The sequence below is a fragment of the Ambystoma mexicanum genome, chromosome 2q (genome assembly GCF_040938575.1).
Source record: "Ambystoma mexicanum isolate Mex_15411 chromosome 2q, UKY_AmexF1_1, whole genome shotgun sequence".
Classification (NCBI taxonomy): Eukaryota; Metazoa; Chordata; class Amphibia; order Caudata; family Ambystomatidae; genus Ambystoma; species Ambystoma mexicanum.
In genome coordinates this window covers 278,314,788-278,327,986 of record NC_090924.1, presented here as the reverse complement: position 1 = coordinate 278,327,986, position 13,199 = coordinate 278,314,788, and the positions used below count along the sequence as shown (strand labels likewise).

Here is a 13,199-nt window from a genome sequence, read left to right as displayed (position 1 = left end):
GTGAAATACATTTGCAACAAAGTCATTTAATTCCAACATAAATACATTTCAAGTATGTGAAGGAAAACACTGACCTGTGTTTGACGAAGAACATCAATATACCAGTTCTCTCTCTCGCTCTCTCTCTTTCTCTTTCTCTCTCGCTCTCTCTCTCTCTCCCTCTCTCGCTCGCTCTCTTTCTCTTTCTCTCGCTCTCTCTCTCTCGCTCGCTCTCTTTCTCTCTCTCTCGCTCGCTCTCTTTCTCTCTCTCTCTCTCTCTCTCTCTCTCTCTCTCTCTCTTCTTATCTCTCTTTCTCTCTCTCTCTCACCACACACACCTCTCCCTGCCTGCACCCCACACATGGCATGTACTTTCCTCTAAAACGTTTGTAGTCTTTTCCAGATTAATGCAAGGGGGAAAGACATCCCTGTGCAGCACAGTGGAAAAATGGCCTCCTTCCAATTGAACTTGTTTCTTTTTTTTTTTTTAAAGAAATTGATTAAAAATGTGAACTAGACGGTTTCATCGACTGCCCAACTGGTAAATCAATTACTGACAAAGCATAAAACAGCCTTTAAAAAATGCACATTTTTCAGTGGCAGGAGAATAAAGGCTGGTTCATTATTTCATTTTGTCTGCCAAGAAACAATATTAAACTAATATAAACAGAGGGGAAGGAAACAAGGCAACAATGCTTAATTAATGTCCTTTAATGTGCAAAAGGGTGATTATAATTTAGCACAGCCGCTTGTTTACTTCTCATTCAAATTTGTGAAAGGGATGGAGGCAGATGCGCTCGGCTCAGGCCGTACACGCTACACGAGGCTAAACGCATTTCACAGAGTCTCTTTGAAGGCTATCTCCGAATTTACACGCACCTTTTACCTTGAAAGGATTCCTCGCGTATTTAAATTGCTCCCAAATGGAGCAGTTCATTGTTTCAGTTCTTGTCAATAAAGCACACATCAGCCTGGGAAAACATAGTAAAATGGAGTTAAAAAGAAACCGTTGAACAATACAGATCAGTGCAAGCCATTCATAGATAGGGTCATGTTGTGGGAGGGCAAATATAATTCCATCGTTTCGTATTTCGTTTCTTTACAGTTTTCTCTATGCCATTGGTTTATTCTCTTCTCTCCTTCAAGGTTTTACTAAGGACACTATTTGGTAGATTTGGTCAAAGGAACACTGCCATTTGGGCTGTTGCTACTTTTACATGAGACCAACGTCCCTAAAATTGCTGGTCCTCAGCTGCAAGAACTGCCGGCACAATAACAACTCTTGTGTTTCTTTATGATGGGAACAGCGTGGGACATGGCCATAAAAAACAATGGAGGGGTGTGCGTGGGGTTTTGTCTAATGAAAAGGTCCATGTTCTTTGATGGCCGTGATTCGGCACATAGCCCTAAGCAGTCTTTAAGTCTGGACACTTCGAGAAGGTGCTGTTAATGTGATTGGCCGTATCAGGTGCACAGGAGGGCAAGGACACACTAATATGGAAAGGGAAGAAGGACTGCGATGGAACTGGATTCCAAAGTGGAGGAAAGGCATCTTCACTGGAAGAGAAGACCATCCTCGGGGCAAGGGGGGTCGGGGTGTTTGTGATGTTGAGGGTTGATGAGGGGAAAGGCTGCCACTTTTTGTATTCCATTGCAGTGTCATAAACTGTCTGTTCCTTGCTACTATTCGAAATAATCACTGCGTGGCCTACGTGTCTTCCACAATGTGAACTTTAAAACATACAAAACAAATAGGCAAATATAAGGCCATCAAAGAGAAGCCACTCTAAAGAATTAAACATTAGTCTCCATTAACAAACGAAAAAACAGTAAAAGAATATAGTCTAAATGGGAAAAATGCATAGAGTGTGAACATACCCAGCAATCATCTCCATGGCTCACAGCTCCTGCCAAATAGACCATGTGGATATATGAACCTGTCCTCCAGATGTAAATAGCGTAGGCTTGAATCTACAATCATAGTCCAAACCCTTCTACTTCTCTTACACAGTTTAAGGCACCAGGCAACTATGGACAAGACACACATCCATTGAACCAACTCCCTTCGAGCACCATCACATACCAGACACATTAGTGTCAATAGGATGTCCACACATTTGACCTGCTGGCTATAACAAAAACGTGGTGTGATGATGACAAGTTGTCCTGGGTCCCTTACTGCTCCAGCTTCAAGATCACTGAATAGACAACATCAGCTGATCAATATAGTCACCTGCAGACCATACTTCAGAAAGGTTCTCTCAGAAATGTTACTGGGATCATCTACTGTTCAGGGGCATCCTGGACCAACAATACAACCAAGCATACACTAACAGGCTTTCAGCGGAGTTACTACCAACCTTTGGCCCCAGAAACACAGCCCAAAAACCACAACAGGAAGATAACCAGGTGGGTACTGCACAGTAACAGAAACTTCCCAGACCTCACTTATACATTTTATTTTATTGTTCATTTATAATGCACTTAATACCAGCATGTGGTTTCTAAGTGCGGGCTCCAAACCTGTGTTGCGTCGCGTTGTCTTGCTTCCAAGACAAGGGCATTGCCCCTGAGCTATCCTTCCTCCCCAGACATAACAAACTACATTCACGTGTCCCTTCATATGCCTATCTAATAAACGCCATTGTAACGCTATGAAAAGTATTTGATAAAAATGTTTGCAAAGCAGAGCATGTCAACTCCTATTACATAACATAACAAGTGCATTTGCAAAGCACATGTTAACCCAGAAGTATTTTGGCACAGAATAATAATACATGTTTACTATTGCTCACAATTATAGAATGCATTTTATCAATCGGAGAAGAATGAAGGGCTGTGTGGACCTACCAGGATTCTAATCTACGGCCATTAAATCCAACACAGATCCCTGCAGTAGATGCATTAGTCCACTGAACCACAGGCTCAGTCTTCTGACAGTGAATATCATTAGAAATAGGACAATGCCTTAGACTCGTGCACCATCACAGCCACAGAGTAGCCTCATCCAGTCTGTCAGAACAATTGTTTACATCCCTTTTGAAAACTAAACTACTGACATCACCAGGAGTGGTTCATAGCTACCATGAAAACATCAAAATACATATTTAAAACCCCAACAAAGGAATTCCTACAGCGCAACATCCGACCTCACTATCTACAACAAAGAAACAACATAACACACCATTATAGATACCAATGCGCTGCTACAAAAAAGACCCAGAGGAATTAACAAATGATGGAACATACATAAAAGGTCAGATACAAGAAAACAAAAGCCAACTTCTGCTCAAATTACACACAAAAATAAATGATCATCGGGGATAAAGTAAAAAAGAACCCAGTTGCCATCTCAAATCTCCAAATCTACCCTGCCATTGAAGCAGGAAATACAACAGCATCTGTTCCATAATCCCCAGAAGACCCTGGTTCAGCAGACCTCTGCAGATCCTACAACTTCAAGGACTGCATTGTCAATGGCACATGTATTATCCCCAGGGCCACCAATGCCCCCAGTGACTGTGCATCCCCAAAGGATTATACAAAATTGTATTGTAGCTCTCCCATTGCCAAACTGATTGCAACCCTTAAACTACTTCTGAAAGCCAACATCCTCCTTCCTGTCGTACTCCTACCTGTTAAGTATGGTGCTAGAACCCTTGACTCCTACATCTGGTGGGATCCACGCCGGGAAGCACCTTCACATGCAAGAAATCAATTCGTTTGTCTGCACCACGGAAGTAGAGAGGGGCCAGCAGAACTGGTTTCAGTACCAGCCAATGACAAATCTTGGGATGGATACCTGCTAGGGAGATGTATAGACTAAGTACTCCACCTTCTGTTGTTCAAATTTGCAGTTCCCCACATTGCTGAATAAGTCTATTGTCTTCTATTTTCTGTAAATACTTTTGCTAGGGACTGACTCTGAATCATAGTCACAGCCAAAGCGTAGAAATTTCATCCTGGAAGTATGCAACATTTGGTATGTGTTAGGGAGAATTCTCAGAAATTTGCTAATTCCCTTCACCTCAGAGACCCCCAGCAACTTTGCTGGATTTTGAGGACTTGATTTGTTTAACCTGGAAAGAGTGTGAGCCTTTTTTTCCCACTCTTTCATGTGTTTTGATATGTGTTTTACATTTGTGTTCTCTGATCATGGAGTTTTAGATAACTCCATAGGCATCATCTTTTCATGTGTGTTACACAGCACCCTCAGTGCAGTGACACAGGGATGTCTTTTCGACTTCCCAAAGATTTAAATACCTTCTCTGGGATAAACTACTGTTTCCCAGAGAATATAAAGTGAAATTGACTTGAGTAGTCTTTTCCAAATTCATAGAACCAGCACACACCATCATACAATGCAGTACTGGAGTGGTTACATAGTATCCCCTGAGTCTAAACACTTATGTAGCAGTCAAATGCTACCCTTTCCTATTGTAAAGTCTGGTGGCAGTGGTTTTACAACAGAGTACCATGATTTTTCCCGATCGTGAACACGGTAGATAAAAATCACAGGAGCCATGCTTTTCAAGATGGCACTAAACCTCTTTGTTTAAACGGGTCCCGGTCTTCTTTTTTTGCCATTTCTTTTTGGAAAGGTCCTTCTAGTGTTTGTCTCTGCACGCCAAACCAGGTTTGGTCCCTTTGTTCATGTGCCTTTGGCGGGCTTCAGGACAGAAGTCTGCCCGTGGCGTCTGAGTGTCTGGGGTGGGCAGGAAGTGAGGGAGGTGCCCGAAACTCCCTGTGCTTAGTCTGCTAGGAGACCCAAATTCACTCTGGCGTGATTGGCTGGCTGACTGTCCGGCAAGGACAGCCAAACTGCTGGGTGAGTGACAGCTAGGCTGAAATGAAAGGGAGAAAACTGTTGAGTTGAAAAGGTGAGTCTTGTGGACTGGAAGGCAGAGTCGACCACTGGAACGAAAGAACCGATGACGAACTGGAAGAGGACGGCTTCTGCAACCACTGGACCGTTGGTTTGCCCTGTGAAGCCCTGCAGCAGGTCTGAATTGCCAAACTCCATTCGACAGAGAAGGTCCTTCAAGGACGGCTTCTTCCTTTGAGTTGTGGGACCAATCAACTCATAAGACACCTGGGGCCTCATTAGGACTCCTGCACTAAACCATGGTGCTATTAGCACCATGGTTCATGCCGGAGTCCGCCATGGCGGAATGGGGAATTACCACCCCATTCCGAGGTTGGAGGGGCGGTAATTCCCCATGCCGCCATGGCCCTTCCCCATTCCCATTTTTGCCCCATAGGGCTCAATGGGAATGGGGAAGGCGCTAATTACGGTACCGCAAATTGCGGTACCGTAATTAGCACCAAGTTCCCTTTGCGGGTCCCTACTTTAACGGCTGGTAAAACCAGCCGTTAAGGTAGGGTCCCGCAAAGGGACCTCTTAATTAGGCGCTAGGTGTTTAACGGTGCCGCAGCCTTTTATGGTGCCGTTAAACACTTTGCGCCTGGATCATAATGAGGCTTCTGGATACCATTCTCAAGGCTGGTTAGGTTTAACCAGTGAGAGGGACACCAGTTTGTGTTCTTGAATCTACAGCTACTGGAACTGAAGTGACACCATTTTGTTTGCTTTCTTCAATGATTCTGTGCAGTGCAGGAGTCCCCCGGCGTCCTCCCTCTTGTCCCCCCGACTGAGGCTCAGGAACAGCGAGATCTGCAGCAACTTCCAGGAACAACGACTTCAGCAGCATTTGTTTTCTTCATACAAAGATACTGTGCCCACCTGGTAGAAAGAACGACACTCTTGCAGAGAAAGATCGTGAAACTTTCCCAACTTGCAGGCTTAATCAGCTTGTGACCCCACAAATGATTCTTTTTCGCCTACACTACTTCTGAGAACTTTTGCAAAGACTTTACATTTTGATACCAGAATTGCTCTTTCCTATCCAGAACATTAGCCCATTGACTTTGGCTGACCTATTGACTTGAATTGAACTATTCTGGTGAATTGAAACTATTTACATTGTCTAGAAAGTATATATAATCTATTCTGCTTACTTTTGTCATTTTTGCTCATTGCTAAGTAAATGGACTGCCCTTTAGCTCCTTTTTCACGGGAGCTCAAACTGTCTCAAAACGCAGAGTTTTGTATTGAAGTGAATTGGTCTATAATACTAAGTTTTTTTCTTCTAGTGAAATGTTTTATAAATGATTGTGTAAATAAATGAATAAGTGTTTTACCAGGAAACCTTGAGTATAAGTGTCTACTTGAACCACTGTGATTGAACTCCTCTGTGTAACTACATGTACTGCTCACATTCACTTTTGAGAGAAGCCTGGCTGCTCAGCTCGCTACCAACAAACTGTGTGGTACAGACTTATACCAAAGGTTGGTCTTGCTTACACCTGTAGTCCGAATTGTGTGTGGTGGTCCCAGAGGTTACTGCATGCAATTTTGCCTAACAGAATGATGCGTAGTAAGTTTGTGATTAGTCTTTGAAAAACAGAGGAAGCTGATGTAAGACCGAAAAGCATTCCAGTATATTGCTACATGCCCTCAGGCGTGAAGAAAGCTGTATATGCCTTTCAGTTAAGGTGTAGGTGGACCTGGCGGAAAGCATTCTTAAGGTCAAGCGCAGAGAAAACGTTGACTTATTTTAAAAGTAGCAGCGGTTCTCTGATGTTTGTAAGGGGTAGAAATCTGTGCTATTTTGATGTTGTTGTTCAGGCTTCTTAGGTCCAGACACAAGCATAGGCCTTGGACTTCCTTATTCCTGATGAGTACAATGGGGCTCAGCAATTCAGTGGCCTCCACGAGTTCTATAATTGTATTGCATAGTAGATCATTCAGAAGCAGTTTGAGGTCTTCTAGTGCAGTGAGTGGTACAGGGCACACTTTGTGCTATATGGTAACTGCATCCTTGCATAAGGTGATGATTTTGTGGACATATTGCTTCAGCGCACCTGTAGTCTGGGGAAAGATATTGATGTGTTGGATTAGCGATTCTGTACATGACTGTTGTTCAATGGCTAGGACTTGCTCTTCCAAACAGAGATTGAGTCACATTTGCAGCAGCCGCTGGTCATTCCGACTTAGTACTGCTGGACCTTTTCAAAGATGCATATATTGCTATTTGGAGAGCAGATTTTGAAGATAACTTGCTGCGCATGAATCCTGAAAATTCCATTTTGTAGAATCTGTAGGCAACTTAAACAATGTCTGGTGGGAGTTTATTGAATCTGCAGCCAGAAAATGTATCTTGGGGAATGATGCTGTAATCAGACCCAGAGCTGGTTAACAGCTTGATGGCAACTTTGTTGATGTATTTATAGCAGAAGGGTTTGTGTTATTGGTGGTTTCAGCTACAAGTAGAACTAAGTGGTCCTTTGTTGATGTCAGTTACGGCACTCCCTGATGCTACTTTTTACGGGAACCAAGACACTTAATAGGCTGGTCAGGTTTTTACAGCCTCTGCACCAGACGTAGAAGGCAATTGAACCGGGTATGACAATACCACTTGTCCACAGGGTCACCAGACCTTGTTGAGCATGAAGAAATGTATGCCCATCATTCTAGAAATGGAGCAGCACTGCAACTGCCTTCAAAGAGATATAGTTATTATGCTCACAGAAATGTAATTGCTCCAGGTGCACTGGTTTACTTACAATGTTGCAGTATCACACATTTAGACCACAGAATGCCCATTGATGATGCATACACAGAGCTGCTGGAGTCAGACTAGAATAGGAGGGTAGCACTAGCAGAAGGTACCCAAACCATCCTTTTTTGTCTCTCCTGGGCATCTACAACAATAGAATAATCCAATAGCCCAACATGGCGTTCAAATAGTGATTCTTGTCAGGATGCGTCCTATGCAATTTACCGGTTCAGAGTAGAGCATACATCAAATTCAGGACCATCTTAAGCACATTTGGGGCCCTGGGCATGGACATCTTTGGGGCCCCCTTCACCAAACCAAAGCAATTAAGGGATCAAGAATACTGGTCGCGCCCTCCACATCCCACCCGTCGCGCTCACAACCTATAGGTTGATATGCTGTCTCGCAGCATAATAAGCACGTTCACTCCCTTTAAGTCCCCTTGCCCTCTTCATTCTTGCTCTAATCAGAATGATAAACAAGTAGCATTTCAAGACCAACATTAGCAGTCAACAAAGGGGTTACTGTTCTAGTGCATACAGGATACTTTTTATCAATAACATCCAGGAAGGTAGATGTAGTATTAATGCAGGACCGTATGTAAAAGGTACATGTAACCCATTATAGAGAAAGAACTCACATTAGCTGCCTCGCAGAATGCAAAAGTGCTCATGCATGGATAGAGACCATCAATTGGAAGCAAGGAGAACGCTACGCATACAGTAGCATGGATAGTGGAGGCAGATTAGAAGCTACCAGGAAGGTGTCTTGATCCAGACAGACTGAGATTAGAAGTGGGATATGGTTTTCAAATAGTTTTGCCATTAGATATCAAAGGAACAAATGCCTGTGATGTGTGCTATAAATATGCTCACTATTAACACAGTGAAATCATGAATAAGGCTTTTATGAAGATCATACCATGAGAAGGAAATCACTCCGAAGGGCTGCCAATTTTGAAAGGTTTTGGGACTGGCAATATTGAGAGGTTAGGCAATACAAGATTAAATGAGATGCCCAGGATCACACATTAGTTAAGGGGTGAAGGGTTGAAGCTGGGGTTTGTGCCAACACTGCAATTTCTGCATATGAACACTTTCTTTTCCAGTTCTTACATGATCTAAAACAATCAAATTCTATTTTAAAAACGGACTTGGAAAGTACACAAATCACATTACCAAACATGATAATTTTTAAACAAAATATTATAGAAGGGTATTATGCAAAATGGGAATGATTCTAGCTTCATTCTCTCCATCATTAAGGGAAGTATAAAAAACCAGCATACCAATCAATGTGATTTAACAAGTTTAATCTGGGGTTGGCTTTTGTATTTTAAAGCTTTAAATATTTCCAATACAATGGCTTGTGACATTTTCATTTATAAACGTGCATAAAAACCTTTGACTTTTTCTAAAAAGCAAACCTGTTTTTGTGTCAAACAAGCAGACCTTGAAATATTCTTGCCTGAGGCCTGGAACATATGGTCCGCTCTCTTCTGTCTACCAACCCTTCCATCCAAATGGCCTACATAAAAAGAAAGATCAAGTAATGGGCTAAACGATACAAGCAGCATACAAGAAGGAAAACCTTACAGACGACAGCACAGTAATCTAAGATATATTAGATGATTTGACCAGGATCACTGTATCGTCTGCTGGCAAATCCAGGATACAAACATGAACGCTGTTGTTCCATAGTCTTGAATTTGGATATTTATTCACCTCTTGGACTAAAAGTTTATGCCATCATTGGAGGCGATTGCCTCGGTTTTATAACACCCTATCTGAACAAACCAATTTCTAGACCTGCACCATACGGATGACATGTTAGTTTTTATAGCAACCCCTATCTGGTACATGTACATTGCTGATAACAGCAGATGTTGTCCTGCAAAATTGTGTACATATGCTGGCAGGTTTATAAACTTCAGATATAGGAAAGGCTCAGCCAGCTGTGCTGGAATGTGATATTCTAATTTTGCATATGAACACATATCTCTGCAATTAGTGTTTCACACACTAAGCTACCTTCTGCACCATTGTGGCACTCAATTTATCAATATGCATTTAACCATTGCATATTACATATGATGAACATAATTTCCACAGGAAGGAAAGAATGCTACAGAGTTGTTCCATAAGAAACACACAAACTATGTATACCACAGTGAACACAGAATACAATGCATGATGAATTGGTCAAGGCAGAATGTACTTGTCAAAATAGAAAGGCAATGGGTTTAGACCCTCAGCAGCACCCCATTAAATATCCTGATGTGTGCTATTTAGGACTGGTGAACAATGAAATCTTACTTCTTCAGATCAGCTAGCCTTTTGTGGCCCCCTCCAAGGTGGGGGCCCTGGGCAAGTGCCCCTTTTGCCCTCCAATAAAATGTCTCTGATCAAATTAGCAGATCCTGAAGATCAGTCCTCAGGACTGTAGCTTCTCACTTGAATAAATAGTTGATAATGCAATATATCATTTTTGGAATGCAGATCTGATTATGCTTGCCATTGCTTTTCACCACTGATATATCAGCAGAGCGAGTATTGGGATCCCTCATTTGCTCTGTTTATAGTTTCACAAATGTGATGTGAAGTATTGGGGTGTCATTTTAATGCCTGTAGGAGGTGTGGACTGATTATAATTTACTGGTGGATACAAACACCCCACTGGGAAATTAGATGTGTTCAATGTTTCTATATTTAATGTGTATCTTAGATCCCTACGTCGTCCCATATCAAATAATCATGCAGGCGGAAATGAGGAAATGCATATATATGCTGCCTGTTTTCGATAGCTGTCAAAAATAGGTGAAATCCGTAGGGCGTCATGATGGATATATGTGATTATTTTGTAGCCAAAAATGTCGAATATAAAAATTACAGATTCGAAATGTATGGCACGAAAAATTCACGTACTTCCCCCCTGTCCGCTAAATCCCTGACACTCCACACCCCCACCCTTAAAACTTACCTCTGGTGGCCCACTTACCGGTTGTCCTTTTCTGTGGCTCTTTCCCTGCAATGTGAGTTCTGCCTCCCCACTGAGGGGCGGACCTCTGCCGCAGGGTCCATTTTTGTTTGTCCCCTGCTTTCCTTTTTTTGGAATCGGGGGACACCCCAGCAAACCCAGAATTGTGAAAATGTCAATCAAGGAGAGAGGGGGACACCCCTGCAACCCTTGATCCCCTTATTCAAAATGTTTCGAATTCATTTTTTGTTATAATGCCGAATGCGCATAAAACGCGCATTTGGCTTATTTTTTTCAACTTTTCTGCATATTCGGTTGATTAATGCCACCTGCCATGCATTTCCATGGTGGTATTAACACATATTTTGAGCACTGGGTGTAAAAAGAAAGTGAAACCTGGGACAGCCCAGATATCTGTTACTTTTGTAAATCCATTGAGCAAAACAGTAGCAATTACATAGAGAGCTGCAGACAGCTAAATGGTCCCTAGTCAAAATTACCCCATAGGTGTATTCTCATAAATTACTAGAGACATACTTGAATGGTCACTGATTTAATCTCCTAATCAATGATAATGTACCATGCTAGAACCCCTCTGTTACTGGGGACTTTTGGCAACCCACGCCCTGGGTTTGCACGTGGCCACCCCAATGAACTTGCACACTGTCTAATCCTTATGACCATTTGTGCTGTCTACAGTATGATCTTCTGTGCTATCCTCTGCCTTAGCTTGCAGGCTGCCCCTCCCTGAGCTTGTGTAATGTCCTTTCTCTGACCTTGCATGTTGTCCAGTCTCTGAGCCTGTGTTACATCCCCCTAAGATGGTACCTTTTCACACCTCTGCCTGTGTGCTGCCTCCCAAAGCCTCTGTGCTTCCCTTTCTGAACTAGCGCTGTGTGTCCCAAGCCTTTGTGCTTGTGTCCTACAGTCTGTTCTCGTGTTCCGTTCCAAACAGAGGCACCATGGACTTGTCTTTCACTTTGTCGGCACACACAGTAGGACCCATGTGTCACTCTGTGACAGTGGGGTATCAGCTCCTTCCTATAACAAATATTCACCAGTGGTTTACTTCCAGGTAGAGCGAGAGGTACGTCTCTTTGGTGATTGGTGAATCCTCAGAGAGTTTGCCAGTGAGTTGGAAAGCAAGTTGGCAGATGCCCATCTTGCTGGCTTGCTTCAAGAAGGACGCAGTGGAAAACTCGGGTAAAAGGAGCTCACAAGACTGAATTAAATAACATCTCCTTGGCCAATCCCACTCCTCACCAAGGCTGAAGACAACCTGGTACTTGTGGACCCAGGAGGTGGATTAGTAGACCATAAACGGCAGCCACTGTTCAGATGAGGTGAGGGTTTTGGAAATAGCACAGCATTAGTGGTTCAGGATGAGGAAAGTGGAAGGGCAGAAAGTGGAGAGTTGAGTAGGAGAGAATGACAGAAGCAGGGAGAACCAGAAGGGAGAAATGTGCAAGAGGAAGGGAAGGAATAGATTTGGAGGGAAGGGGAGTGAGTAAAGGAGGTGAAATACACCTGGAGGGGAGAGGAGAGAAGAACGTGGGTAGAAAATAACCGAAAGGCAGAGAAGTGAGTCAGGAAGGTGGAAGGAAGGTGGAGAGGAGAGACCACAGAAGGCAGACCAGATATGAAAGGGGAGGAATATCACACAAGTCACAATGTACATAACAAAATTGCCATTGATATAATTGCTTAATCTAAAATCACTTTGTGCTACAGTACTACTTGAAGGATTGCCCAACAATCTAATTGTTAGACAAAGTACAGTTTAATCATTGGTAAGAACCCACATTTGCGCTGCTCATTATTTTAATTAAGTGTGTCTCACTGAAAACTGTTTTACCTTACTGTCTTTCTTATCAAATATAGAAGGCCAACAACACTATTGACTCAAGATAGAATTATTTTTTTGATATGCCAATGTTGAATGATGATGCACTACTGTGAAATAAGGACAGATGGACTAGAGTACCGTTGATGTAATTCGTTTTAGGTGTAGACGAAGTGAGTCCTTTCAGATAAATTCACAGCACTCCTTCAGTGTCAATCGTTTTCATGGAACACGGTTCTTATGCTGCTTTCCTTGCATGTTCCTCTCAAATCCCCTTAATAGGCCCAGGGTGACAGCTCTGGCTCCTATCTCTGTTCATCTTACAACAGAAAACATATGATTCTCCTTGTTGGAAGGAGGCAGTTCCTTTTATCTGACCCTTCTCTTTCTTTGGTGTGTCATTATTAGCTGCTGGCAGCAGCCTTCCCTTCCTCACATTAACAGCCTTTCCGTTTGCGGCCCTGCCCTCATCATTTTGCAAAATGCCTCTCTTGATTGGGTGCCCTAAACCACTAGTTTATTCAGCCCTGTCTTCCCAGATCTGGTATGGGGGTCCGAGGGCGGTCTTTCCATCCTGCTGCCTTCACTAGATTGTGACCTAATCTTGCCAGAAGCCCACGTCATTCTGGTCCTTCCACCCTCTGTGGCATGCACTCCCTGTCAGCTGGCCGATAGGGCTCACCATTACATTTAATGATTGTGTGGTATTTATGTGTGGAGGAGCATTGTAAGAAATGGTATGTGCTCCGCCTGATTGTTGGCCATTCATGGATAAAAGCGAT

The 13,199-nt window shown here is 42.9% G+C and overlaps 1 long non-coding RNA gene across 2 annotated transcripts in view; it reads right to left on the bottom strand.

The window, feature by feature from the left end:
* Positions 1-13,199, bottom strand: part of LOC138569343 (uncharacterized) — a 460,996-nt gene that overhangs the window by 255,052 nt on the left and 192,745 nt on the right. For both annotated transcript variants that reach the window (XR_011303215.1, XR_011303214.1), the window contains exon 2: positions 9,050-9,125. This is a non-coding gene — a long non-coding RNA (uncharacterized lncRNA). The remainder of the gene's footprint in view (positions 1-9,049; positions 9,126-13,199) is intronic.